The sequence below is a fragment of the Psammomys obesus genome, unplaced genomic scaffold (genome assembly GCF_907164565.1).
Source record: "Psammomys obesus unplaced genomic scaffold, mPsaObe1.curated_primary_1811, whole genome shotgun sequence".
Taxonomy (NCBI): Eukaryota; Metazoa; Chordata; class Mammalia; order Rodentia; family Muridae; genus Psammomys; species Psammomys obesus.
This window is the reverse complement of record NW_026590707.1, coordinates 2,653,018-2,677,682: the sequence shown is the minus strand read 5'-3', so window position 1 is coordinate 2,677,682 and position 24,665 is coordinate 2,653,018. Positions and strand designations below refer to the sequence as shown.

The 24,665-nt window shown below is 45.6% G+C and overlaps 1 protein-coding gene across 1 annotated transcript in view; it reads right to left on the bottom strand.

The window, feature by feature from the left end:
• Ttc6 (tetratricopeptide repeat domain 6) overlaps positions 1-24,307 on the bottom strand; it is a 203,548-nt gene extending 179,241 nt beyond the window's left edge. The window contains exons 1-3 of the mRNA XM_055608708.1: positions 24,199-24,307; positions 12,217-12,389; positions 11,366-11,436 (exon numbers count right to left, since the gene is read on the bottom strand). The gene's annotated coding sequence lies outside the window, so the exon portion shown is untranslated. The remainder of the gene's footprint in view (positions 1-11,365; positions 11,437-12,216; positions 12,390-24,198) is intronic.
• Between the last annotated feature and the right edge of the window lie 358 nt (positions 24,308-24,665).

The following is a 24,665-nucleotide window of genomic DNA, read 5'->3' as shown; positions in this document are numbered from 1 at the left end:
AAAGAAAGAAAGAAAGAAAGAAAGAAAGAAAGAAAGAAAGAAAGAAAAAGAAAAAAGAGGAAGTTAGGCAAGAAATAAAAAATCTATTGTCTGTTGTCCAACCCATAAAACATGAGCATTAGAGATGAGTTCTAAAGCCTTTAAGGAAGTTTCCTCATTTAAGAAAATCCTCATAGTACTTCTGTCCTTACTGTTTGCACAAGGGACAACATGCTCACATGGCCAGCATCGGCAAGGGGCTGGAAGACAGTCTGTGGCACAGGCCAGGAGTGCGGTAAGGCCTGGCCAGAGCCTGGCTTCACAGTCCATCCTGCACTTCCCTCTTCTTGCTTCCAGTTCTGAGTGCCCTTCCCAAATTCTGGGCCCTCAGCTTGTCCCTGAAGTTCAAACAAACGTCCAGTATTTAACACTTCTATGTAATTCCCTTGAATCCTGAATGGAAGAGATGCGTTTTTATGACCAAAAAAAAAAAAAAAAAATAGGACTAGGAATTAGGACTTTCAAATTAAATGGATGGGAACTTGCATCTGGCATTGGGGCTGGGTGTTATCTGAATGCCTATTGGATCAGCTTATCAGAATGTGCAGCCTGTATCCCTCCACCCACCCCTCAACACCACCAAATAAGGAAATTATTTTTTAAAAATTCAATCTCATGGGAAATTAGTATACTTTTTTCTTTCTCGAGGGCAATTTGGGAAGACAGGCTGTTCCTAACTTGGAGACAGTCAAAAAGACAAATAATGCAGTTGTCCCCAAATTAGAAATTCAGAAAGGGGTCAAATTTTCCACTTAAAATCCAAGCAAGGCAAGTCTACTTTATAGTTTTAGGTGGGATAGAATCTTGTGAAAATGAAAAATCTTCCGAAAACAAGCAATGATTTCACGCTCCTGTTCTTCCTAAATTTAAAAGTGCACCCCTTTTCCTGTCTCTTGTACTGGAACTTGAAGGCAGTAGGCAACAGAGAGGCCAAGGCCTAGCCTTTGCTCTTTTCCCACAAGGCCAGGTGGGGCACCAGGAAGAAACTCTGTCCAGACCTAGCTAGACTCCAGCTGACATGGCCTCCCAGAGTGCTTCCTGCATGAAAACTTTGAGGCAAACAAGCTGATCTCCATTTCTTGGTATTGTTGTCATTTCTCCTGTTGAAACAGGAAAGCCAAACTGTGTTCCAGATCCATGTTTATTTGTTTGTTTCCTTTGACTTTGCTGTGTGTACAGGCTGGCCTTGAACTTGTGATGATCCTCCTGCCTCTATCTCCTAAGCGCTGGAATTACAGGCGTGTGATACCACACTTGGCGTTCTGCTCCAGGCTCTAAGCAAACAGTGAGCACTCCGCAGATGAACTGGGCCCAAGCCACGTGAAACCTGGAAACCCAAGAAAAGGAGCCCTGCAAGCTGGATCTCACTCTTCACAAAGCTACACTGGCCATGGGGCCAAAGCCCCAGCAGGAAGAATGGATTACCTGGCTTGCCCTCTCTAATACACAGTCAGGGTGCCTCAATGAGAAAAGTGATTCACTAAGAACAGGACTCGGGGTTCTCACTTAGGTCCATAGCTGAATGCAATCTCTGTTTCCTAAACTCATGTCAATGTCAACTTAATGGACTTCCAATAAAGTTCCAGCAGAAATTCCTAAGCCTACAGGGCAGCTGCTTATCTCAGCTGGCAAAACCTGAAAATGAAAATAAAAATAGTTTGAAAACAATGTTTGCCTTTGAAAACTCAGTGGTAAGATGATCTATTTGTGCTCCGATCAGAATTTCCTTGAAGGTCTGAAAGAACGTATCCTAACACATGAATGATTCTCCTGAGAAGGAGCTGGTAATAACTTGTTCCATCTTTCCACGTTTTCCATAATACTTGAACCTCTGATGGAGAACCAACTCTTAAAAGTTGACCTGGAACACATGTTTGCACACACACACACACCACATGAAGCCTAGTGAGGTGGCTCTGCAGCCTCCAAGACTTGAAGACCTGAGTTCAGTCCCCAGAACCCACACGGTAGGAGAAACAGATCCATGCAAGTTGTCCTCTTACCTCTGCATGGTACATATATGGCCCCCTAATAAATAAATAATAAATTTAATTTTTTTAAAAATATGCATGATGAAAGGCAAATACTTTGTACACTAATCTAAAATTTTAATGAAAATGAAGACATAGTTCCTTTGGGGGAAAAGACATCATACACAATAATGATTTTTCTTTTACATAGTGTTCAGTCTCTTAAGTATTTGTGTATTTTCTGAGGTTAGTCTTGCTAGTTATTGATTTATACCTTTCTTCCACTGTTGTCTGGTAAGATGATGAAATTATCACAGGTTTTTTTGTACGTTTGTAAAGACTGCTTGTAGCTGATAATTTGGCTAATTTTAGAGAAGGCTCTAAGCTGAGAAGAATGTGTATTTCCTCTCAGGAGTGGAAAGTCCCACATATGTTATGTCAGTCTGCCTGTGATGTCTCCTTGCTGGATTGTAGTTTGGAATTCCTATCTAGGTGTGAGAGTGGGATATGCTAAGGTCTCTCAGTATTGCTGCATCAGGACCATTGGGGTCTCTTTTGTCTCTTAGTGTGTGTTTTGTGAAGCTGGGATGCCTAAGATTCAGTACATATATAACAGATATATTCCCTACATGAGTTGTCCCTTTCTTCCTGGGTAATGGCCTTCCATACCTCTTCTGACTGGCTTTGGCTTGAAGTCTACTTGATCAGAGATGAGGACAGCTGTTCCATCTTGTCTGCAGCTTCCATTTGTGTGGTAGGTTTACTTCCAACTTTGACTCTTTAGTTAGTGAAATAAGGCAATTTATATTTAAGGTTATTATTGGTAAGGTTTTGCTCTTTCTGGTGATTTTGTTGGTTATTTCTCTGGTCCATTTGTTTATTAGTAGATCATTTCTCTCTCTCTTCTCCTGCTGGCATAGGATTTTTGCAGATTTGTGACATTGAATATGACCAAGTCTTTCCTACTTCTCTTCTAATCTCTTCCCTGCAAGAAAAGCTTTTTTTTTTTTTCCTGTTGTGATGGCTCATTTTACATTAACTTTGCACAAGCTATAGTCATCTGCAAGGAGAGATCCTCAACTGAGAAAATGCCTCAGAAGATACAGCTGGAAGCAGGCAAACCTGTAGAGTATTTTCTTAATTGGTGACTGATGGCGAAGGGTCCGGCCCACTGCTGGATTCTGTATAAAAGCATACTGAGCAGCCAGAATGCAGCAAGAGCAAGGCAGTAAGCTGCAACCCTCCATGGCCTCTGCATCAGACCCTGTCTCCAGGTTCCTACCCTGTTCGAGTTGCTGTCCTGGTTTTCCTTACTCATAAACTGTGGTGTGTAAGCCAAATAAAGTCTTTCCTCCCCAACTTGCTTTCATGGTGTTCCGTCACAGTAATAGTAACCCTAACTAAGACAATGCCTGTGTTTTTATAGATGAAACTCTTTTTCCTTCTGTGTGTGGTGTTCCTTTAGAAATTTTCAGCACTGTTATTATTGCATTAACTTGTGTTTGTCTTCAAATATTATTTTTTATTATCATTTATTACAATTTATTCAATTTGTATCCTGGCTGTGTCCCTCTCCCTTTTCCCCCTATGCTCCTCCCCTAGTCCACTAATGAGGGAGGTCCTTCTTCCCTTCTATTTGACCCTAGCCTATCAGGTCTCATCAGAACTGGTTGCACTGTCTTCTTCTGTGGCGTGACAAATATTCTTATTCACCCATAAATTTCTCCATTAAAATCACTCTGGCAGGTATCTTGGTTGACAGTTTCCTAGCTTTCAGGACTTGAAATATACCATTTTCACTTGAAGACTGTGTTATCAGATATTAGAGCAGTGACACCTGCTTATTCCCTCATTCCATCTGCTTGACCACTTTCCCCATCTTTCCACCAAGGGTTGCATCTGACTTTGGTGGTGAAGCTCATTTCCTGGAAGCAAAAATGGATGGATCGTCTCTTTTAGACCAAACCAGTACTCTGTGTCTTTTAAGTGGAGAATTGAATCTACACCACTAATATTAAGAGTTGTTTTTGAAAGATCTGTATCATGCTTCCTGTCATTTTGTTGATTTGTAGTAGTTGGGGTTCTTATTTTCATCATTGGGTTCCCTCCTGCTGGAACATGGTTTGTTCTTTACTGCAACTTCATGAATGCGTTTACCTTTCCTCCAGTCCAAAGGATCCCTTCACATATTTTCCGTAGAGCTAGCTTAAGGGTCATGAATTTCTTTTGCTTTTCTTACTTTGGAAAATTTTTAATACTCCTTAAATTACAACAGAGAGTTTTGTTGGGTATAGTAAACTGGGTTGGCTGTTGCTCTTTCTGGGCTTGAAAAATCAGTTTTTGATGAGAAATCTCCTTACTCTGCTGACCTCACCACCACTCCACACTGTATACATGACTTGGTGCTTCTCTGTTACAAGTTTGGGTGTGTTTCGTTTGTTCTGTGTATTTATTATTTTAATTTTAACATGATGTGGGCAGGCTCTTTTCTGGTCTTGTCTATTAAGTGCTAAATGTTGCCTGGACAGACATCTCTTCTCCTAGATTTGGGAAACATTCTGCTATGATTTTTTTTTTTTTTTTGGAAAATGTTTTCTAAGCCTTTAGCATAAAATTGTTCTTTTTCTAAGTCAGTGTGTTGTATAGCAATTTCTTCCAAATTGTCATATTCCTTCTGGAAGGGAAGAAAGGTAGTTCATAAGAACTTAGGCGAATTAAGTCTCAGAGCTGATGAAACTTGCAAGATCCCAAGGTTTCTCTCCTCTGTGATACAAGCAGTAACACCTGCTGGGTAAAGGCTGTTCCACTTCCTGTGCCTTGTACAGGGAGCTTCGGAGACTCGGCTTTCATGAGTCATTGCCCATGCAGAATGGGCTTTCAGTGGTTCCGCTGCCCTGAGTCATCAGTGTCCCTGTAAGTAACCCAGTAAGCTCACTGGCTCACTAAGCTAGACTGGAGTAGAATCGTTTCTTTGGTCTACAGTGCTCTATCTGAAGTAGATAGGCATGGATTCAAGTCTCCTTAGAAACAAATCACACAGTATGAATCACAGTTGTTTTTCTCATGGTGCCCTACAGCTCTCAAATGTTTCATTCATATAGTTTTATTAATTTATCTTTGTGGTTAGCTGAATGTTCCAACTCCCTTATGTTGTGTTCAAGCCCTGATATTCTGTCTTCCCGTAGATCCATCCTATCTTGGTCAATCTTTCCACAGAGGTTTTTATTTAACTTCTTGAATTTTTCATTTCCAGTTCGTTTGTTTTACTATTTTTATCTCTTTATTGAATTCTACTTTCATATTCCATATTGACTCCCTTATTTCTCCCAGCTTTGTTTTTTGTTATCTTGGGATTTATTCAGGTGTTTGTGTCCTTTTTTATTTCTTTGAATATATTTATTATCATTCTTTTTAATTCTTTGTCTGGGATTTTATCTAATTTTCTTTCATTGGGGGGCCATTAATGGGACTGATAATTTCTGGAGCAGTTATGTTGCGTGTGTGTGTGTGTGTGTGTGTGTGTGTGTGTACTGAGACTTGTACACCTGGAGTTCACTATTGGGTGAATTTTTAAATTATAATTATTTCAGTGAAACTGATTGCAATGTTCAAGATGGATTCTGTTGTAGTAAGGCTGAGGCATCATCCTTCTCTGCCACCTTCTCTGGTGTGCTTAAGACACCAGACTCAATTTCTAATACTCCCCTAAGAGTATAATACTATCAAAAGTTAAGTGCATTATGAAAATCCAACGTTAGTCAAGTCAAAACAGTTCCCCTTTAAAGCACTTATCATTTTAAGATGTAAATAAAAAGTAATAGATCTGTGTTCACTAAGAGCCTAATGTGGTGGTTCTCAACCTGTGGATCATTACCCTTTTGGAAGTTGAATGACCTTTTCACTGGGGTCACCTTAGGACATCAGAAAAACTCAGATATTTACATTGTGATTCATAACGATAGCAAAATTGCAATTATGAAATAGCAGCAAGAATAATTTTATAGTTGAGGGTTTCCACAACATGAGGAACTGTATCCAAGGGTCACAGCATTAGGAAGCTTACTCCAACGGTATGAGTGTGATGAAAAAGACCAAGACTGGTGAGCAAAGATTAGGGAAAGGTATCCAGAAGGTGGAAACAACAGGGGAAAACAGGGAGACAGGAGGCAACTTTGAACAAAGGCTGAATAATGAGTGGGAGGTGAGGAAATGCAATCAAATAGCCTAAAACAATTCTAGCTCTTAGGAGGCTTAGACGTGTGAACCCCACAAACCAGGCTAGCTCACGTTCTGGGGGAAAGCTTATCGAAGGAAAAACAGAAAATGAAAGACAAGTGAAAAATTAAAGAGCCCCTCTGCCCTGGGAGGTAATGAGAACAGGACTGGCCTGTGACACTAGCAATAGATATTAAACAAATGAATAAATGAGAGAGCTGGATGGGAGATACACACTCTGAATGGCCTGCTTCCTTGCTGCTCCAACTACAGCCCCTTCTGTTCTTCCCATGACTCTCAAATGTTAGTCACACCCTTAAGCAGTCTTTTGCACAGATGGGCATCCTGCAAGGTATTGGGTTCTGAATGTAGTTCTCGATGGCAGGCAGTCTTTTGAGAGGCTGGATCACACATGCTGACCTTATCTTTCTTCACAGGTTTCAAGTGCTAACCCTACCCACTGGGCAATCCTTCCTGATATCAGGTGCACCACCAGGAACCTGTATCTATGTTTCCCCAAAAATGCTGGCTCTATCCAAGTTTCCCCCTCACTGAATATTGCACAGTTCTGGTTCAAAGTTTCTTCTCCATAATTTAGAGGTATCCAGCCAAGTTTTAGCCTAGCATAGTGACATTTACTATGAGTTTCCTAAGTGTGCTGTTCACTGGGGGCCTGGGGCCAGCAGGGATCTTATTAAAATAGTTTCCCAGTGTGAATCCTTTTACTTGTTTTCTTGTTTGTTTTTTAGTGACATCTTGTTGCTGCTCAGGTGGAATGCTGGGAAGAGAGTTTTTCATTAACAGCTCAAATTGTCTCCCTTCTTCCTGCTTCTGTCTTTTTTTTTCCTTCCTCCCTATGCAATGTCTGTTACTGAGAGTGCAGAATTTCTGAGGCTGTCTGTCTCTGAGAAGGAAGAATGCCCTAGACCATACCAACCCCTCCAGAGTGGACTTGACATTTTTTTTCTGTTCTGATTTGCAGTGTTTTCTATTTTGCTCTGATATTCAAAGAGAGAGGTTTGACTGTCCCTCACCCACCTATTCTGATAGCTGTTAATCCAACTTTCCCCCGTGTATTCTCTAGAGATTGTAGCAGACTATCCTGGCTGTTATCTACTATCTGCAAAAAAAAATCCCCAGCAGATGTTGCTAACAAAAGTAAAAATAAAAAGAAAAATTCAAATGCCCTAAAATCATAAAAATAATTCCAAAAGGGAAAACAAATCTAGACATTTTACAGTATCTGGTTTCAAAACTTACTCCCGGGCCAAGCATGACGGAACATGCCTGTAAAGCCAGCCCTTGGTAGACAAAGAGAGGGGATCATGATTAGGTTAGCTGGGGCCGTGTAGTAAGACCCTGTCTTAAACACAAACACAAAGAAACAAAACCCACACTGCTACAGTAAACTAGATAATTGAGAAAAGGGCCCCGACCAGTCACCACCCTGAGTAAATGAAGCCAGACACAAAAGCACATGTACTAGCTACTTAAAACTATAGAACACACTGCTGCTTCTGTAAGGTCACACAGATCTCAGTGGCTGCTTGGAGGTAGAAAGGCTGACAGCAGGTGTGGACTGCAGAGTGAGCAGAAAGCGGGAAAGATTCAGCTATCCTGATTGCATCAGTTGTTTCAAGGTCTGCATATCCATCGAAACTCCTTAACTGTAGACCTACTGGGCTCTACAGTGGGTGGACTGTGTCTTCCGGCAGCTTACAGCTCATACATGAAGCCACTACTCTAAGCTGTAAGTAGGAAAGGAGCAGATTGTCAACATTTACATTTGAATGTTAAAAAGAAAGAAAAAGCCTATCTCCTTTAAGTTCATCTAACACAAGTCTTCAAAAGGATCCATGTTGTCTGTAGTCTTCAGCAGCAAATAATCTTTACAGTAAGCTTACACTCTTTTACTCCCAAACTCAGGAAAACAGCTCTCCATTCTGAAATTAGCCAGACTTGATTGGGAGTTCTCACCCAACGGTGGTTAAGGCTTGTCCAAAACAAGCTTCCCTGGCTCAGGGTGGCAGAGACAGTCCTCGATGGCATTAATTCCCTCTAGCTTTCCCTCTCTCCACAGATGTCCTGATCGCTCCCCCACTTTTTCTCGGCTCCCCAAAGCCTAGTCTACCTACTCCCACTGGCGATTTTCACTTCCAGTTCCTCTTCAACCCACACTCATTTCCCCAAAAAACGTTTCCTTTAGCTCAAACAGAAGCCCATTGCTTACTCAGCCCAATCACTTTTCAGCCTCAGTGCTGTATTTAACTCTGACGTTTGTGATGCTGGAATCTACCTAAGCGAATGAGAGCAGGAATACTGCCTCCGCCAATCCTCATAGCCTCGCCATAGTCCAAGGGAAATTACCTGCCCACCAGCCCACAGCCTCTGCTCACCTGCCTGCGTCAGGAGGCCCAGCCCTTCTCCCCGATGATGATAATGGTTCAGATACTCCACAGACTGTGTGGAGGCCAGGCCAAGGCGTGGGTCGGCTCTACCAGCTTTGCCTCGCGGTTCCAGCACCTAAGCTCCGAACATGCTCCACTCCCAACCCCTGCAACGGTGGATCCCCTCGGGCTCAGCGGCCAGAAAGCAGTTCCAGGCCCTGGCCCCAGCAGCTTAAACCCTTCATGAGGAGTCTCATTTCAACGGATGCTGGAAACAGGTCTCAAGAGGAGGGAGCTGATCAGACATCACCTACAACCGCTGCTTTTCCACAATGGCCAACCGCCCAGCGTAACAACCCATTTACAACACCTTCTTTCTTCATACTCTTAACAGAATGATGCTGGCATCTGACACAACCATCTGCTTTTAACAGAGTATGTCTATATTACCTGTCAGCGTGCCATCACCACGTTGCCACCATGAGCCCAACTTTAAAGAGACTTGAACTTTGAGATGTGAGATTCAAGTTCTCACGAACTCACAAAAGAAGCTTAAATTCTGCATTGTTCAGTTTTCCCGCTGTGATCCACGAAGCGGTAATTGGCCTTATCTATTAAAGCTGGGTGTGCAAATACTTAATATCCAGCAACTCTGCTAGGTACAGCAAGAAACACAGGTAGAGTATAGATTTTAGGAAAAGAGCAAAATTGTAAACATTTGTATTTGAATGTTTTTTAAAAACTCCAGCCATTTTGTCTACATGGCTAAAAATTGAAAACACCTCAAATGTTCATCAAGAGGTGCAGGGATAAAGACGGACTAGAAACAGAGGGAATGTCCAACCAATGCCTGGTCCAACCTGAGCCCCACGCCATTGGAGAGAGTTAACCACGGCCGCGATTAATGATACTCTGCTATGCTTACAGACAGAAGCCTAGCATAACTGTCCTTTGAGAGGCTCACCCAGCAGTGGATCGAAAAAGATGCTGAGAGTCACAGCCAAACATCAGGTGGAGTGCGAGGAGCCCTGTGGAAGAGTGGAGGTGGGGGTGCCTGGAGGGATCAGGAGCTCCATAAGGAGACCAACAGGAGTCAAATAACCAGAGCCAGGGGGTGGGGTGTGCAGAGACTGAAGCACCAACGAAGGACCATGCATGGACTAGACCTAGGCCCTTTTCACAGACGTAGCCAATGGGCAGCTTAGTCTTCATATGGGTACTCTAGTAAGGGGAGCAGGGACTACCTCCCCTTACTATAACCTTACTCTATAGACTCTATAACCTGCTTTTTGATCACTTGCTCCAGGCAGGGCTGCCTCACCAGGCCACAGGGGCAGAGGACATCTGCAGTTCTGATGTGACTTGATGTGCTGGGGTGGGTTGGTGGGGGTGGCTTCCCTCTTTTGAGGAGTAGGGGAGAGGAGTAGAGGGAAGAGAGAGGGAGAATGGAACAGGGAGGAGAGGAAGGAGGGAGTTATAACTGAGATGTAAAGTGACTAAATAAAAATCTTTGAAAAGCAAAATTCATAAAATGAGTGGTCATAAAATGGAATAGTTTATACCAAAGAAAAGAATCAAGTTCAGCTTTGGAGAGTAGGGACACAGGAGTCTCTCACACCTGCAATGAGTAGGGCAAAGAAGCTAGATACAGAATGTTCATGTTGTCTGAGTCCAACTTAAAAAGTTCAAATCCCAGATCAGCATAAACTTTGCCACTTACAGATGCACACTCAATATGTCACAGGTAAACACATGCTCTCCACAGAAGTCCATGTAGCCTCTGTGCCAGCGAGTTTTATGTCTACTTGACACAAGCTAGAGTCTCTGGTGAGGAGAAAGGCTCCGGGTGATAGGGTTGGCTGCAGGTAAGCCTGTAGGGCATTTTTTAAATTAGTGATTGATGTGAGAGGTTGGCCCCTGGGCTGGTGGTCCCGGGTTCTATAAGAAAGCAGGCTGAGCAAACCATGAGGAGCAATCCAGCAACAGCACCCTTCCATGACCGCTGTATCAGATGCTGCCTCCAGGTTCCTGTCCTGACTTCCTTTCATGATGAGCAGTGGTTGCTTTCATCACAGCTATGTTTTATCACAGCAACAGAAACCTTTACTAAAATAGTAGTCATCTTGGGATAGGGAAAGTGATGTCAAATAAATGAGCAGCACCTTGGAGAACCATGGGGAGGAGCAGGGTTGTCATGTTCTGTTATGAATCTAGTTGGTAGCTATTCTGTTTTTTTGTGAGTGTGGTAAGTAAGCTGTTGCATTCTGATTTCCTCACTTTGAAAGGAAGAAAATAAAAACCAGTTCAACAGAGGGTAAGTTGAAGTGCTTTGTTTAGTACGTGGCACTTAGACTCTCAAAAGTTTGTTGCCATTTTACCGTCTACCCACTCCAGATACGCAAGTGACTTCAAAGTCATGACAGATGAGCACTTCTGAAGATCCTGTATGAGCTCTAGACACTGGAAGGAGGCTACACAAAATTGCCCAGTTGCTTGGAGAGAAGAATGTTCTGTTCTCTACAACTATATCAGCCCAGAAACAAGCATGAGCCCAAATATCCAAGCATTCTCTGGCATTCTCAGGACTTGGGGGAAAAACTTCTATTTAATAAAAGCAGGCAGTGTTCCTTCACCCTCATCTATAAGATGGGATAAAAATTTTACCTTGCACATTTATTTTACCTCCTCACATGATATATTCAAACTGATTGCTGAATGTCACAAATGAAAAGCACTCTGCAGAAAATGGCTCACCGTCCTGAGGTCTCGTTGCACTGGTCACATGAATCAAAATATTTCGCAAATGCTCCATGAGGACAACTTCACTGTAGGCATGGACAACAAGAAGTTACCTTTGTGTGATTATCATCTCGGCTTCCACACCTACGGTACACAGATGTTCATACCACAAGCAAAAACAGTCCATGAGCCAAATACTATTATTTTCATTCAATAAGTAAGACATTGATATTCAAAGAGACATTTTACTGGAGGTCCCTAGCTAGTCCTGTCCTAGGAACCTCTATTAGAGGTTTGCTTTTACCAAAAGGAAGACAGAAAGGTAGGGGAGTTAGTTATTTTGTCTTAGAGACTTTTACATTGCTGAACGAGGCAACTTATAAAAGAAGGCACTTAATTGAGGGCTTGCTTAGAGTTTCAGAGGGTGAGTCCATGATCATCATGGTACAGAACATGACGGCAGGCAGGCAGGCAGGCACTGAAGCCATAGCTAAGAGCTCACATCTTATCCACAAGTTGGAGACAGACAGACAGACAGAGGGAGGGAGGGAGAGACTGGGTGTTGCTTAGGCTTTTGAAACTTCAAAGCCCACTCCCAGTCAGACACTTTCTCCAACAAGGCAATATCTCCTAATCCTTCCCAAAACAGTCCTACTGAAAGCAAGCATTTGAATACCTGAGCCTTTGGGGCCATTCTCATTTAAACCACACGGTAACGTTAGTTATTGATCTAAAGTCTAAGGCCATTTCGTAGTCAATAATTGTGGAATTATCTTAAAGAGAAGAAATTTGACTCAGAAGAGCAGAATACAATTACTCGAGCATACACTAAAATTCTGTGACATAGCCAAATCCTTGTCACTCACCAATGTCTACCAGTTCTCTTGTCCTCTGCTTTTGGAGTGTCCTCTGGTTCATTCACAGGAAGTAAGGGTAGACTCAGCATAACATCTCAGCTTCCACGCCTCCAAAGTGTCACAACTGACTGAAGTCTAAAGCAGTTCTCCAGGTAGAATTCAAAGCTCTTCATAATTAGAGTCTGCCCCAGGGTTAAAATGTTGGAAAAATAATGGTATATCTTTACTTCATATTCTGCGCAAAAATTAATTTCAACTAGATGAAAGATTTTGTTTTGTGTGGTAAAGGCTTGTAAGCATTAAACCACAGAAATGAGGTTCTAATTCTACGCAGTTAAAAATTTTGATGCAAATAAAAAATTTTGATGCAAATAAGAATCTGGTGAAAATCTATAATGCCTATGGCAGAGGTGAAATCACAGAGGAGAACTTGAGATGTAGCTCAGTGACAGATCACTTACCAAGCCTGCACAAGTCCCTAGGGTTAATTCCCAGCACCACAAAAATAATAATCTCATCCTGTAGATGAGAAATAGACAAATGCTCAAATACTTTCAGAGCTAAAAACGGTGTGAACAGTGCATTCCACAAGGAAGAAATACCGTAGGCAGTAGAAGCATATCACAACTCCACTAATAAATAGAGAAATAGAAACTAAAACAATAATTGCAGTTTTTACCACCCGAACTGCAGTGAGTGATGCTGTATGTAAGGATTAGCATTGATCATCAGCTTCACAGGATCCGGAGTCACAAAGGTAAAAAGCCTCAGGACCTGCCTGTGGAATTAACTGAGGTGAAAGAGCCATCTTAACTGTAGGCATCATCCCCTGGGCTGAGTTAGATGAAAAAGCGAGCTGGTCGCTGTCTGCTGCTTGACTGCGGGTGCAATGTGACTGGACAGTCAGCCTCCTGCTCCTGCCCCGATCACTCAGAGATTTTTAACAGCACCCTTGCTAGATGTCAGGGGACAACATACCTTAGGAGTCCTAACTACTTAAGTAGCCTCTCACCCAGAGGTTTCACTTTTATGACTGTTTTTCAAAGTAGATACATGGAAAAAATAAATAAATAAATAATATTGAAGTTATTTTTTCTTTTTGTTTTTGTTCTTATTTTTTAGATGCCCAGGCTGGCTTGAACTCAAATGAGCTCAAGAGTGTCTCCTGTCTCGCCCTGTCTATTAATCACAGCTCTCCTGGCTCTACAGCTGTGCACCAGCATGATTGCTCGGAACCATTGTTCTGATCATTAAGGCTGGCTCAGCAGTTAAGAGCACTGTTGTTGTTGTTCTTGCAGAACATCTGGGTTAGGTTCCCAGCACTCACCTCCTGGTCCACAACCATCTATGACTCCAGGTTCTGAGGATCTGACACCCTCTTCTGATCCCTGTGGGTATTACATTGCACATGGTACATACACATACACAAAGACAAACAAAGATCATAAATTTAACGGTCTGCTTTTTGTTTTGTTTTAGTAGCCTTAATTTCTAGCATGGTGTCAAGTGCAGGGGTGTCTCATTAATAGTCACACCCAAAGAATGTCACCGTATTAGTATTAGTTAATACTGAATTGTTATCAAGTCCCAGGCCTGAAGAGAATTAAACTCTAGATAGAACTAAATATTATGGGAATGAAGAAGCCAAAGATGCTAGATCTTTCTTAACATATAACACTTCCTATAAGCTAGACTTAGTTCATAGTCTGGTTATGTTAATACAACTTAGCAAAAGACTCAATCCTTGCTTTACAGCCAAGTCAGTTCAGCCAAGGTCAAAACAACCTTGAATAGTATTAATATTTGGTTTGGGCTGTAGTTGTTTTAGCAACAATATCGAATACATTTCACCAAATTAAAGCAAAGAGTATAAAGCAGAGTTTCTCCAGATTTGCTCGGATGTTAGATCCAGAGCCACCCTTGCCTTCAAGAACACAGTCATCCTAGAAACTACATGTCTGCACCTCAGAACAGTGCAAGGAAACAGATAGAAATTGTATGGCGAGTTACAATATTAACAGGATGACACAGGAAATAACCGAAGACTGGTTCTTCTCTCCCACCAAGTCTACAGAGGAAACAGTGGCCTGCTGGAAGGGAAAAGAAGTAGGATTCAGGTAAAGATAAAGAGTTTGAATAGTGATTTGCATGACTGTGGATGGAATTAAAGAGGGTCTAAAAACACCAAATGGTGTTACATTGGGGTTTAGTAGAACCTGATGAGAGCGACAATGCGAGAGAGGCTGCCCGGTGGAGGGAACCGAAGGACAAGGCCATGGAACTGAAGGGGAAAGGCAGAAACAAGAACTATTATCTCTCACTCTGCCTCTTTCCCCAAATTTCAGCACCATTGCCCCTCACTGGCCAAATTCAACTGTGAACCCCAAAATGAGGGAAACGACACAGCATCCCCAATTGCGGTCCGCTTCCATGGGGTAACATCCAGAAGAATCTTTGCTCAAATGCTCCCTATAGTTATTACCCCATGGAAATGGATATGTTGTAAGACAATTTCCACTCACTATGGCCCCTCTAGTCTTCTCCAAGGACACTGGTCACCACTCTTACCCTGTAGTGAGCTAATATGCCAGTCCTTCCCCAGACACTGAGCTCTGAGGTGATTCTAACAGCAGACCTTAGCCAGCCTCTTCCCCAGGGTGTCTCAGAAGTCTGGCGCCTGGTCTGATCTCAGTGTTCTTAGGTAAGATAAAAATAGCAGGAATGGAGCAGAAAGAAAGCTCTGGGCAAAGCGACCCATTGAAAAGAAAAGATACAAGCAAACAGGTGTGCGTGGCTGAGAATTAAGGATTTCTTTTTCTTGAACGTAGGGGCTGACATTTAGCATTCCACTTACACTCCAGTCCTCCAAAGGGCTTTGCTTAGATGGGCTCCAAGCACGGTAATGCAGTGGAGATTTGGCGGAGTTTGAGGTCAGAACCATTCTTTTTCTGAGCGTAGGTATGTAAGACAGTTGTACCGGCTTTGTAGCCTAAACATTGAGCTTAGAGAACGAACGCCCAGTTTGTGCTTAGAAAAACTAACAGCTCTCCCTAAGTAAGCTGTAAAAACAGAAGCTGCATTTAGCCAGAGACCACTGCCTGGAACTCCTGTGTGCCATCCCACTCTCCTGTACTCACCTCCCCCAATACCAAGCAGAGAAAAATTAATAAACATTGAAGATGTGTTGTTTTTCTGTTCTTTGCTGAAATATTTTATCGGTCCCCATTCTGATTACTCAAAGAAGCAGAAGTCAAAAAACTTACTAGAGCCCACACACAGGACCCTCCTAGCCCACCCAAGTACTGTCTGAAATTTATGTGACATTATTCACAAGAGCCCCTCCATCCACAACTGAACTCCAATCCTTCCAAAGTCCCTCAGTGGGAGTGGTTAGTCATTCATAAGTCTTCACCCAGCAGATGAATCTATGCCTGAGGAAACCCTCTTGCCATTTGTTCTTTCAACACACTGTATTGTTTTTCTTAATTAAGCTTTAGGACCCCACTAAGCCTTTTGTACACATAAGGTAATATTTATAATCTTTAGTATTTGAAGGATCCACTGTGAGTCCAGTATCTCTTCTTCATTTCAGATGGACTTACACTCCTAGGAAAGGGGGGGGGCAGATTTAAATCAAATAGTCTCAAAGACAGCAAATAAAGATACATCTTGTGTTTAGGGAGTTTAAAAAATATCTAAGCGATACTTCTCTAAATACATAGTAAATGGTTCCTTCTGACTCTGCTCACAGGAATGAGCTAGAAGTAAGAAGGGATAACCAGTGGCATTCTCATCTCAGTTCTCCCTAAACTTGGGTACTGAGGGAACCCAGCACCTCTCAGCTGCTCTCCCATTAGCCCTCTTTTCATGTAGGGGTGCCCCTAAATCTAAGCCACAACCAGGCTTTCTCCAGGGCTTACAACAGCCCAAGTGATGGGGAGAGAGCCCAGGAAGAAAGTACGCTGGGACTCTTGATGTCTGCTATTAATCCTGGCCTGGACCAACAGTCTCCAGAACCCAGAACAGCTAGAGCATGGCTCTTAAGAATACCTTCCCCTTTCTGAATGGGAGTGTAGGGAAGGGAAAATGTGTTCCACTTTCCTAGTTGAGTTCTGTGCAGCCCAGAGTGGGAAATGTTTGATTTTCCACCACATTTTTTTTTTTAAATTTCTTCAGCTTGTTTCCCCCAAAAGGTCCCTGGCAACTTGAGAGAAAGGGAAATCAAGGACAAGGATCTCCTGTCCAGTCCCCGCTTAAGAATGCCACTGGCATGGCCAGCAGGGATAATTCAGACTGGCCACCACAAACAAAATACTTGGAAGGAGAAGGAAAAGTCCACCTGGATGGCAAGCCTACATCACCGTATGCCAGCCTGCTCCTCGGACTCTGTGAGGCTCTCTGCCTACCTCCTGTCTCCAGTTTGCTCTGCTTTCAGCTGGTATGAGATGAACTCTAACACACAGAGTTTGACACTGAGGAAAGCAAGGCTCTGAGGAGCCAGCCTCCTATAGAATCTACATTGGAATTTAAGTCTGATTCCAACCCTGGAACTCTCTCTTGCTGCAATTACCACCTTTCACAAGCAGGGAGCATTTTGCTCAGAACTTATCAGAAGAAGTGGACCACAAAGCTAAATATTCAGCAGGGAAAAGGAAAATCTTCAGGTTCCGATGCTCCTAGGACCTTCCCTTTCCATAGAGGTGCTTTTCACCATCCTGGACCACTTCAACCCACCCACAACAGTTGACCCCTCCCGGGTTCACAGCTGTCTTCCATTTCTGGAATTGGAGCAGGACTGGCTCTGTCGCACAAGTCCCTCAGGGTTTGTTACCTCCCAGATGCTGCCAAGTCCAGGCACTGGGACCAAGAGTCTCCTTTGGAGGAGGGAAGTAGCACCTGCATATCTGTCTGCATCCCTGAAATGCTCCTCAGTCTCCACACACACACTTTCTGGCTCTCCGTTCTTCCCTCATCTCTTATGAGGGTGACCTGCTTTATCCCCATGCCAGCACCTGCAGGGGTTTTAGAAGCTCCAGCTCCAGTGTAAACTGACCTTCAACCCCGTCACTGGGCTTTATTTATTGAAACCACTTCTCTTGGCAGGGGGTGTTGGGGTGGTCATGGGGAGGTCAGAGGGAATCCAAGATTCACAATAGAAGGTATTTTTTGGCTTGGGGAGGGGAGGGGAGTGGGCTAAAGGGAGTGCAAACAGCCAACGGACAGCACCTTCAGAAGCTTTTGCAGGAAACAAACTTACAACAGACCTGCTAGACCCTCACCCCCAATAGATAGTGGGTCTGCCTCTACCAAAGTTTCAAGCAGCTCTTCTTTGGCTGAGCAGCACAGATGGAAGGACACAGATGTGGCTGGGGGATGGCTGAACCTCAGAAGAGTCTAAAAGAGAAGAGAGAGCTTTCTATACAATGATTCTCCAAACACCTATTTCCAGGCAAATAAGATTTGGGGAGGAAAAATTAACTTGGGGACACTGTTTGATACATTGAAACACACCACAGGTTTCAGATTGGTGTTTCTTTAAGAAACACCACAGAGCCAACATAACTGGGCCCAGGGGGCCTCCAGAGACTGCTACACCAACCAAGGGCCATGCATGGAGAGGACATAGCCCCCATGCTGAGATGTAGCCAGTAGTCAGCTCAGTCTCCATATGGGTACCCTAGTAAGGGGAGCAGGGGCTGTCTCTGACATGGACTTTGTTGCCAGCTCTTTGATCACTTCTCTCTGGTGGGGGGGGGCATTGCCAGTCTACAGAGGATGCAGGCAGTCCTGATGAGGCTTGATAGGCTGGGGTCAGTTGGTAGGGAAGGAGGGCTCTCCCTTTCTGAGGGCTAGGGGAGGAGGAGGGAGGAGGAGAGAAGAAGAGGGATGGAAGGTGGAATAGGGAGAAGGTGAGGGAGGTGCTATAATTGAGATGTAAAGTGAATAAATTAAAAAACTGAATTTAAATTAAATAAAAATAATCATTACAAGACTCAGGGAAGATGGGTGGAACACAATACTTCATATTGTACGGTTGGAGGGATGATGGAGATCAATGTCTGGTTAATGCCTGCTCCCTCTACTAAGGCCTCCTGAGAAGTGGGAGCTAGGAAGGGTCTTGTTGCCACTGTCACTGGGCAAACTTCTGGGCAGTGCTAGCACCCCAGGCACCAGTCAATGCAGGGCGGAGCCCAGCAAGCAGCAAGCAAGTGCTATACCTTGTGTAACCTCAACCTCAGAACTCTATTGCCAGATTTTCTCTCCTTATTGCCTGGGCCTGGCTTTATTTGCCAGTTTAAACACATTATTTAATCCCCGACATTTCCTGTTCTGCTCTGAGTAAAACCTTTTTCCTGATGGAAAATTGATGGGGTTAACTTTTAATCAATATCTTCTATTGATACGTGCTGTTGCCACTGCCTTTTCACCGTGAGGAAAGGTGAAATATTTGTTTGAGTCATACATTGACCAACTTATATCAGCAATATGCAGTTATGATTCTGCCCATGTCGAGAGAGCTAGAAAAGAGGAATGTTTCATTTTTATGTTACCTAGTGCTTTATTTTGAGACCCAAGAGCAGGTTCAGGAAGCTTGAAGCTAGAGGTCGGAGGCTCTCCCCCACCCTGACCCTGACCATTCTGGATCCCTTTTCTATATGTACCACATGCTAAGCAATTGGGCCCTTGGAGCATCTGCATTCTGGACGTCTTCTCTAAGTTCAGGAATTTCTCCCTGCCTGAAGCCAGCCAAGTCAGTCTCGGGGGCTAGTCAATTCTGTTTCAGGCTCTGCTTGAGGAAAGAGAACCTCAATAGTTCCTGCCTCCTGGGCGCTACCCTGACCATTGAGGGACACAAACAGGAGAGGATGGGGGCGGGTAGTTTGTCGTGCAGAAATGTTAAGAACACAGCAGGATTCTAAAGCAAGGCACGGAGCTTATTAGTTGAGGGAATTATAAGTTCTCACTCTGGGGAGCTGCTTTGGGCTTGCTACCATTCCTAATGCCCAACGGTGGGCAGACACTTTCTTATTCGGATCCAGGAACACCATAGAACCTAAGGCACACCATGCAGGAATGTACAGGATGTACAGGAAGTCCCTGTACATCTCACCAGTATCTCTCCTAAGCAAATAGCTCCAAAGACACCTCTACCTATACTTTTCTGTTTAGAAACAAACTCATTGCAAGAAAAGCTAAGCCTTGCTCTGTGACTCATAAGACAATGAAAGACTTGAAGTTACAAATAACTGTGTCACCATGATAATCAAACAGCTTTAGAATAGCTATTGGAAACAGCAGAAGCAGCAAGCCCAGATTCCCCACCAATCAAAATTTATTTTTTTGACAAAGAAAGTAACCTCCCCTGTAATTTAGTGTCAAAATTGAGGGGGGAGGGCAGGATCAAGAAACAATGGCATACTTTTTATTGCTTTTTGTAAATACAGGCTATGATTTAGTTGTTTCAAAATCATCAGTTATACAGAACTATGTAAATGTGAAGATAATCACATTTATATAAGCAAAGTTAAACTCCCAGAGGGGACTCAGGGATGTGAGAAAGCTAAGGTGTGTGTGAAAAGTGGATGGTGACTCCAGTGGATCGGAAGGGGTGGATGGCAGGCATGAGGAAGCTAAATACTTGACTACTTTCTGCCCTTGAGAAAGGATTACATTCAGATGCAAAAGATGAAATTCGTTGACTTTTCTGAGCCCTCGTCTTCCATGGCTGCTTCCCGTGGACTTTTGTCCCCCTGAAGGGGCCAGTCCCCACCTACCCCTCCACAGCTCCTGAGCACCTGGCCAGGATCTCCAAGTGCCCCTCCCAGCCTGTGGCACACAGCAGGATATCTGCCACTCTAGCCCCCTTCCTTCTCCTCTAAGAGGATCACATGGAAAAACATGATTTCCCAACTCTTTAAGTGAAACGATTGATCGTTTTGCATCCTTCCTTCAGAACCTTCTCGTTTTTGAATTAGGAGGATCACCAGTGTGCCTGCGCCATCCGCCCCAGCGCGTGAGTTGAAAGAGGGACTGACTGGACAGCTGAGCAGGTCTTCCAGCCAGCTCAGCTCATGGCTAGGAAAAAAATAGTAGCTAACCTTCAGGACAACTCTCTCAACAGGACCCCGAGGAGCCAGATGTGGCCTGGAGGTGGGAGGTACCGGAGAGGGAAAGTGAACGCTCCTGGAGGGACGGAGGTGGTATTTTTCCCCAGGGACCGTGGGACACTCAACTTTTCCTTCCAAGGCTGTGGATTGCCCAGAGAGGCAAGCAGTTCTTCCCAACAAGTCTCATTTGAATACATGAAAATGTGAGTTGATCTTGGCAACGCGAAGCTCTCTCACAGCCAGAGTGACAGTTTTGTGGCCCGCGGGCGAGGCCAGGTGGGGAGCAGCTCCGGCTCAAACATCCGGCTGCAGACGAGCCTGGATCCCGGACTCCAGGGACGTTCTGAAACCTGGCGGCAACTCAAAGAGCAACAGAACACGGAGCGGACAAACTGGAGGCCTGTTTTTGTTTGCTTCTAATAAAATAAGCGAAAGCCCGGAATATGCATACCTGTGACGCAAAGGCACACCTGGACAGGTGTGCGGCCTAGAGCAGTAGAGGATTTGGCCTGGACCTGGCAGACAAGGCCTGTAGGGTGGTCCCAGAGCTCTCACCTCCTGGAGAGAGGTGAACTGATTCCTTAATGAGGATTTCATGGTGGAAGAGAGATTGAAAGGAACGTGTGAGGACAGAAAGAAAAAAGAAAGGCAGTGAAAGGGCAGGAACCCGAACACTTGCCCTTGGCATCAGGCTGGTTTGGGTAGGAGTGGCACCCGCTGGCCAGGGCGCCACGGGTGACCAGGGCAGACTGCGGAAGGCACCCAGGCTACCCACCCCCGCAGCCTAGGGCCAGCTTAGGGCTGCACCTAGCTGCTGCAGGCTTAGCTGAGAGCACCCCCTTGCACTTGTTCGTGCGGTGCCCTGGGGGTTCCAGGTGCGCGAGGCTGCGGGGGGGGGGGGGGGGAGCCTGGGTGACCAAGGCAGACTGCGGAAGGCAGACTGCGGAAGGCAGACTGCTGGCCCTGGGCTTTGAACCCAGTTAAAGTCTACAGGCCTTGGTCGCTTTGCGTCTAATTTCCGCACCCCCCCCCCGCCCCGCCCCGCACGAGGAGGACTTAAGCTTCTTATCTAGTGGGGGGTGGGGCCCGCGGAGAAACCCGGACCACCTAGCACCGAGCGTGACTCAGGCCACTGCGGCCTTGACTTGGGGACAGCTCTGAGGTGAGAGGTAGGTTCAGCGGAGAGGGGGGTGGGGGTGGGGGGCGGCAGACTGGGAAGAGCCAGTGAGGGAGCCCTCAAGAGACCCCAGCGCACACCACAGAGGAGGTCAGCGGCCAAAGTCTACTCCCTGATCACCTCTCAGCTCAGCAACGCAGCAAAGGTCCCTAGCACCAGAAGAGGCACCAGCTGATCTCAAGACCGGATTCTATGGCCTTTTCTCCTCCTTCAGCCCCACGTCCTCTGTCTCTCTGTCCCATGTTCGCTGCGGGAAAGTCCAGGTCCAGTCTGGGAAGAGTAGGCTAGCTTGTACTGTCCATAGCAACATCAGCTTCGAGAATGGCAGAGTTGCTTCCTCAGTTGAAACGGAACCATCTTCATGACTGCTCTGGCCTCCTTGATTTACCGCTTTAGGCCACCCGGGACACCTAGGCTGTGCCCACCCTCATCACCCTGGCAAGTTGGGCCTGGGGCGCCGCGGAAGAGTCCACGTGGCTCTCTTCCCTTGAGTTCTCTTAGTTCTCTCAGCCCCTCTCCGCCCCCAGGGCTGAAGTCAGTTTATTTGCCTTGTTTCTCGATGGCATAAGGGCCTATGGTGGAAAGGTGTTAGATATGAACAAGGAGTCTTGGACTCCTAACTGGGGACCAACTATGCAGAAAGCAAGACAACAGCCCCTCCCTCCTTCCCTCCACCGTGTGTGTGTGTGTGTGTGTGTGTGTGTGTGTGTGTGTGTGTGTGTGGTATTTGCACAGTCAAAGACCTGGAAAGAAGGGACCCTACCTTTTTACTTTTAAGCCTGGGGAAAACTGACCTCTTGGAACACGAAAACCTCACCAACTGAATTTGTTGGGTGTCCAGAAAGGCCATCAACAAATACAGGGAAATAACCCAACTGCTGCTTTTCCTTCTCTGTGGCTTCAGTCAACTCAGAATCAAAACCCTGGTTGCCTGACGCCTTTCCTGGTTCAATCCAGTCTAGCTGGGCGGAGGCGCTGTGTTTGAAGCTATTGGGCCACAAAGCGGAGAACATCTGGATCCAGGCTTTAAGGCGGGCAGAGTCCATTCTGTGCCACCACTCTTAGGTTTTTAAAGATGCTTTCGAGAGACGTCACTGTGGCCCCACACTGTGAATGCCCTCCCTTCCGCCTGCCTTTAGGTAGACTTGAAAGGGGGACTAAGTAGATTTGGAGAACAGGCTCAGAGAACATGGGATGTTTTAATTACCTTCTTCCACAGGGCAGGGCAGCCCTCCCCCAGGTCATCAGCTCTGTACACAGCACACAGAGCTAATGCTAAGTTGTTACAACCCAAAGGAAATGTCTAAGTCATGCTAGGTGTTTTAGAAGAGCCAAGAGGGCATCAGAGAACCAACCAGGAAGGAACAAGGAAGCTCCTGAGCCCTGAAAGTCCCAGGACCAAACTGAGGAAGCTGAGCGCCTGTGCTTCACCAACGGAGGTCCAGCTGCCGGTGGGAACTTTGCAAAAGAATTAGTTTCTGACACACACTCGCAGGTACATTTACACAACTGATGGGGTGACTTCTAGTCACGGGGCAAACTGCAGCTGGGGAGGGTTGCCCGCTCTTCTGAGTTCTAGGTGGATTTGATTTCACTCTCATTCCTTTGCTTATAGCATGATGTCTACACACACACACACACACACACACACACATACGCGCGCGCGCGCACACACACACATGCACACACACGCTATTTTTGTTCAGAAAGGACTTGTAATCCAATGCTTTTTATCTTTTTTATTTCCTTAACTACACATCTTCACCTCTGCTCCCCTGCTGATTTAAGAGATTTGTTTGGTTCAAGGATTTAACGTGATTCTCTTGCCAGGTTTCAAGGAAGAAAGATTTTTAAAGAACAAAGCATGGGGTGGGGGTGGGGGGGATCTATTTGGAAGACAAGTGAAAACACATTCCTTCAAATGAGATTACTCCCCTTTAAAAAAAACTTTGCAAAACAAGAATGTTTTAGTCTCTTGGTCACTTTAAAGTTTATTTTATTGCTTCTAAAGGAAATCTAATAAACCTACAGGCTGGCGCAACACGCGCTGGGCCACCCAGTCACATTTCCTTAGAAACGCACTCGGTGGTTGCACGCGTCCACAAACACACAGTCAGTCACCCAGAGGCAGCCAGGTCTCCGAACCTATCACAGACTCCCTCCATCCAGCCTAATCTCTTTGATTAGTCCCGCAGGACGCGAGGGCGAGCCACCCCCTAGGAAGAACTGGAAGGAAGCAAGGGACTTTAAGCTGGGGACAGAATTTTCCACAGCCGCCCGGCACCCTCTGAGACACCCTGGCCCCGCTCCTCCAGGTGGGAGACGACAGGACCACCGCGGGCCGGCTCCGGCTTCAGGCTGGCCGGTCTACCGGGGGCAGCTAGGTCCCAGCACCCCGGGCCCTTACGCTCCCAGTTTACGCCGCGTTTAGGGAGACGTCTCCTCCCCCTGACCTTTCTCTATCAGAAACCAGACGGTGGCTTCCAGCTCGGTCCCGGAGGCGGCAGGAGGGGGGCGGGAGGAGGGGCCCGGCAGAGAGAGGCAGGCCCGACCAGGATCCGCCTGCCCTATCACACAAACATCTGCTCTCAGTTTCTTCCTCTTTCTGGTCGCCCGCAGATGACAAGGGGAGTGGAGCGGACTGAGGCGGAAAAAAAAAAAAAATAGAGTTATGTCATAAAAATATAAAACGGTGCCGTGACTCACCTGCCCTTAGCCGCAGGTACGAGTTTCGTGGCAGCGCCTCCGTCCTGCCGGCCGCGAGCCCAGGTCGGCCCAAACGTCACTCTCTGCCGGGTTGACTCAGATGACCGGGTTTCTAGTGACGAGGCGAAAGTGGGGCTTTTCCCCTTCCAAAAGCCCGAAGCCCGGGAAGTGGGGTTGGCCTCCCAGGGTTGAACTTTGGGTCAAGAATCGGGATGTGGGCGGCGAAGGAGCCAAAGGGGCTAAGGACCCCGTCGCAGCCAGGTCCGGGGGGGTGGGTGGCCTCAGGGAGGGACCCGGGGTCACTCCGAGAGCGCGGTCCCCGCGCTGGGGCTCTTCTCCGGCAGCACCCAGCACCCCTCCGCTGCACAGCCCTGGCCTGTCCTCCAGGCACCGCCTAGTTTTCTTTCTTTCTCTCTCTCTCTCTCTCTCTCTCTCTCTCTCTCTCTCTCTCTCTCTCTGTTTTTCCA